At 42.1% G+C, this 5268-nt stretch overlaps 1 non-coding gene across 1 annotated transcript; it reads right to left on the reverse strand.

Moving 5' to 3' along the window:
* Nucleotides 1-701: 701 nt before the first annotated feature.
* LOC117035664 (U6 spliceosomal RNA) lies at nucleotides 702-807 on the reverse strand. Its single transcript, XR_004425234.1, has one exon. It is a non-coding gene; the product is annotated as a U6 spliceosomal RNA (small nuclear RNA).
* Nucleotides 808-5268: the final 4461 nt, after the last annotated feature.

Here is a 5268-nt window from a genome sequence, read left to right on the forward strand (position 1 = left end):
CCCCAGGACTTCAAATTGCACGTTTCAGCCAAGGAAACTTTCTCATGTACAATAGATTTCCATTTTCCCCATTGCAAACAGTGCGGAGTTCCCCATTCACCTGTAAAGAGACATTAATAGAACAGTTCTTTACAGCTTTGAGAGAGGAAACATGAAAAAGTAACAGACTCTATAAAATCACAACCTGAATGAGTCTGCAGAGGGATATTCACCAAATTCTACAAGGTCAAGGTCTAGGGAACTCCTGCTTGTCAGTGTCAAAGAGGTAGGTAAAGAACAAACAAGAATAAAATGGTTTACTCCACATGGAATAGTATCAGGGATTTACAAACATTGTTCAGACTAAATATTTCCAAGGCTTTGGGTAGTTTGTGGCTGATATCATCATTCTGGATTATTAAATCAATACTAATTAATTATTAATTATATATCATTTACATTTAAGGAACTTAGAATAAATAATGCTACTTGCCGCGTTCCAAAGAATTACGATATTAAGGGAGGCTAGATTAATTCATGGATCAGACAGCAAAAGTGGGACACCAACAGAAAGGAGTCCCCCTCAAGTTACCAACTGGAAAAATCTATCAATCTGACCCAAGTACATCCAGATCTGGGTACCCTTGCCAAAGAGAACCCTGTCCTACTCCTGTGCTCACTATGCTCTACTCTCACTCTTGATTCTTTTTTGTTGTTGGTTTTTTAATATGGAATGCTTCACGAGTTTGCATGTTGTCCTTGCACGGGGCCATGCTCATCGTCTGTGTATCGTTCCAATTTTAGTACATGCGTGGCCAAAGGGAGCACTCACTGTTGCTTCTAACAGGCCATGCCCCTGCCTGCCTGGAGGCCTTTGCACATGCTGCTTCTTCCACCCAGAACGGTCTCCCTGGAGAACTCTGCGTGTTTGCAGAACCTGTCTTTCAGATGTCTGCTTAAATGGCTCTTCCTCTGGGTGCCTTCGCTGACTCCAGACTACCAGGTCCCTCTGTTACACACCCTCTGAGCAGCCTGTCCCTGTCCCTTAGTAGCCCTCATCACTACTGGAATTAGCAGCTTAGGTAATCAGTTCATGTCTGTCACCCCCATTGAACTCTAAGCTCCAGGAGAGCAGAAATGACTCCATATTTATTAGGCCTGGCTATGTAATTTACAGATGCAGTACAAAATGAAAATGTAGGGACTCTTGTTTGAACGTTATTAAGAATTTCAAGACAGTGACAGAACATTAAACCAAGCATAGGACCCTCCTGAGCATGTGGCCTTGGGGAATTGCACAGTCACGTGCTCAGGAAGCTGGCTCTGGTCTTTTATCACCACTGTATCCCCTGATCACAGCCCAGGGCTTGGGACGTAGTAGGTGGCAAACAAATATTTGCTTATTTATAAGTAGATGGAGTGCAGGAATTCTGGGGCACTCTCCTCTTCCTTTGTTCCACCCATTTCTCATCACTTCAAGCCAAGAAACGTGATTCCTGCTATGGATTCCTTTGCAACCAGCTTTGCACAGTTTTCTTTAAAAGTTAGAAACTTCTCCAGCAGCCTCATCCAGGGCCCCTAAGATAGATTCCTTAGACAGTGCCGCTGAGAAATGTATTTTCATGTTTCCTTAAAGGAGATTCCAGTGCATCCTTCAGTGAACTGTTCTTGAAGAGGAGGGAAAAATCAATGCTTTCAGATAGCATTACCTTGCCCTGAATAATCCTGAAGCGGCCCGTGACTTACTGTAGAGAGTATAATTGAAGTGAGGATAAACTGCACACCATTTCAAAGTCTACTAAATTGAAACCGTTCTTTTTGTTGACACATGCTTGGGAAGCTGTAGATAATGTGATTTAAAATAAATACACTGGCCCAGTATACTTATATAATTGAAATAAATATGGAATAACCCATAGAGTCCACAGACAGTTGGGTAAATTAACCCCTTGCATACCAGGTGATACGGCACCTACACGAGAAGACGAATATGGCCCTGAGTACATTTGGGGGAGAAAGGGGTACACATCCCCAGATGAGATAGACACTTTCAAATGTTGAGTTTTCAGAGGCTTGGCCTAGGTTTGTCCAGAAAAATCCTGCTGGGTCATGAGTCCTCTCTCGACTCTCCCACCGTGCAATTCTGTTGAGTCAATATTAAGGGCTTCTGGCATCCCAGGGCAACAGCTGCAGTGGATTTTAGAAAGGGAGAGAAAAATAAAATAAAAAGGGAAAGAGAGAGAGACAGCAATGAATCAGTATTCCTTCCTCTGATGGTCCCCAGGGAACAAAAAGGACAAAACACCTAAAGCTACATTAAAATGATTTCGTCAGGACCCTTTCGAGCAATCTTGGAATGTGTAATTTTTCCATCGGGACATACCTGAAGACCCAAGGAGATGTGCATGTATCAGTTAGGTTTCCATCAGAGAAGTGGAGCCACCATGAGCGACAGGTAAGACAGGTCTGTTAGAAGGTTTAGGTCATCCGCGACCACAGGAGCTGGTCGGTAGTCTGTGAAGGTCTGTTAGCCTGTGCTTAGCCCTGAAATTGATGTAGGTGATGTTGGATCTGCCGGCAGTTTCTGAGTGTGGGCCGAGATCCTGTCTTGTGAAGCCGAAGAATGGAAACACGGACCAGGAAAAGGCAAAAAGTTTTAAAAAGAGGATAGTTTATTAGAGACAGGAGAAGAGGTTGTAGCTCCCAAGCGGGAGGGGTTCCCGAATGGGGGGGTGCCCCATGACTGAGGCAAAAGCTCTTACTTTTATACCTTCCCTTGCCTGCTTGGGGAAGGGGAGCAGTTTGAAGAAGGGAACTTGTTTGAAGAAGGGAATTGGCGCCTTCTAATGAAATTTGTCTACCGGGTTTGTTCTGCTTGCCCATCCTAAAGGAATTAGCAAAGTAACCCACTCTTATCTATCAGATCTGCTCCATTTGTCAGGCCAAACTGAATTTTATGATTAACCTCAAGGTCTTGTTACATTACATCCTGGAGCGAAGGAGTGATTTCAAAACCTGAAGTTTTAGGATATGACTGTCTTTGTTTATTCCACCAGGGATCTCCCTGTCTACCTAGGGACATGCTAACTCTCCTGTATCAAAATCAGCAGACTCAGCCATTGCAAGAAGGAAGATAGACATGACATGAGGGTGGATAAGGCCAAAATGGAGCCAGAAGAACGTTGTGCAATCATGAGGAGGAACCGGAATGCGTGTCTGGCTCTCACAGGAACCCACATCGGTCTCTTACCGCCTCCACACCAACCAGATGATGAATCTAAACATTTTGGATCTTACAAGGGAAGACAGTATTTGTCCAGAGAAAAATAACATTAAGAATTTTATTGTTGGTTGCAATTTTTAACATTTAGGATATGTGATGTGAAGTTACACTGATTTATCCAAAAGCTGACTGTCTCATCAGAAAGTGGCCGTCGTTGTTGAGCTTACATTCTAGGTGTGCGTGGAGGCATAAGGGTAAAGAGGGTGGGAGAGGAAAGACCATAAATTCAATAATGGTAAGTAAAATTAAAGAATAAGTAAAATGAAAGCAATAAAACAGAGTTTAGTAAAGAACAAATGGGCCTGAGGAGGCCCCTGGAGCTGGGGTGGTTGGGAAAGATGGTAACATTTGCACTATGACCAGGTTGATGACGAACCTGCCATATTCTCTAGGGAAAGAGAGTTCACAACAAAAGGAAGAGCGAATGCAAAGGTTCCAAGTCAGGAAACCAGCTTGGTTCATGCAAGTGTGGCCACATTTTAGTAATCAAGGGGGAAGGTGGTCAACGACACATCTGGAGAAGTAGGTGGGTGCCAGATGGCGTAGAACTTTACTGGATGGTTCTACATCCCAAAACGAGTTAGGGCTTGACTCCCATTGCTATGGGCTGACAGAGCAGGAGCTTTAAGCAGGGGATTGATTAATTCAAATAAATTCACATTTTTAGAAGACCACTCCTAGAGATGATGTAGAAAATAACCACAGGGTGGGAGTTGGAGGCAGGCAAGAATAGAAGCAGGGGGGCCAGTTAGAGATGGGGCAATGGATCACCAAGGAGAGAAAGGGAACTTGTTCAAGGTCAGGCAGCAAGAAAGTGGCAACTCTGAATAGACCTCCTTCCCACCTTTCAGGGAGAGAGGATACCAAGGGGAGCCCTCACCATGGCAAGTACCAGCCCCCGCCTGGTGCCACATAGCCTCTGGGCTGCCAACAAACATTCATTGTTGGATTTTAAAATATTTTGCTAAATGCATTTAAAAACAGACTCATTTCATTCAAAGCAGCATTTACAGTCACTTTACAGCTGGTGGCTGCTAAGTATCATCTGTTAGGTGGGGTATTAGAATGTGATATCAGAAAGTCGGTCCGTCTGTCCTGGCATCTCTCAGGCTTCCTTATGCTTCCCATCCACAACCTGGCTTCTTATCACCCTCTCCAGAGCCAGCCCCCATGTCTCCTGGAATTTATGCCAGCCCTCTCTAGGAGGGGAAGACAAAGTCTCATTCTGGAAAAGTGGAAACAGTCACAGGAATTCAAAATAAGAGTCTGACGATAATAAAACATATATACCATTAGCTAATCTAATAAAGAAAGAAGAAAACAGTATACTGTAGATATGAAATATCAAGTGATGACAGGGAAATAAAAGAAGAGATAATTCAAAGAATCATAATAAAGACTTCAATTCCTTGTAAAGTTGAAGAATGGGATGAAATAGGTAAATTCCTGGAGAAATATGCTCACAGCTGACACAGGAAGGAAAAAAAGTCTCAATATATTAATTTTTTATAGACATTAATTTATCGTAATGCTTTTACAGCACAAGTGGAACCACATACAACTACACATTTTTCTAAAATACACTAATTTTAGATGAAATTCAGGAAGGAATCAAAGAGCTAGCCACCCAACATCTAGAAGACCCAGATGGTTTCACAAAGGAAAATTACCAACCCTTCACTGAACAGATAACTAGTGCTACTTCAACTTTTCAGAGTCTTAAAAAATTATTTCCAGCTTCTTTTTACAAAGCCAGCAAAACTTTGATACCAAAATCTGACAAAGATAGCATAATAAAAAAATTTTAAAAATACAGAGTAAATCTCCCTTATGAATAGTAATGTAAAAATCTTGAATAAAATATCAGCACTTAGGATCTGGCAGCACACTAAAAAAATAATATACCAAGATTTAAAATGCAAAGATAGTTCAACATTAAGCACTCACTAGCATCACATATCTAGGGAAAAAATATATATATACTAACCATCTTCAAAGATGCTGGT

This window comes from Rhinolophus ferrumequinum, chromosome 15 (genome assembly GCF_004115265.2).
Source record: "Rhinolophus ferrumequinum isolate MPI-CBG mRhiFer1 chromosome 15, mRhiFer1_v1.p, whole genome shotgun sequence".
Classification (NCBI taxonomy): Eukaryota; Metazoa; Chordata; class Mammalia; order Chiroptera; family Rhinolophidae; genus Rhinolophus; species Rhinolophus ferrumequinum.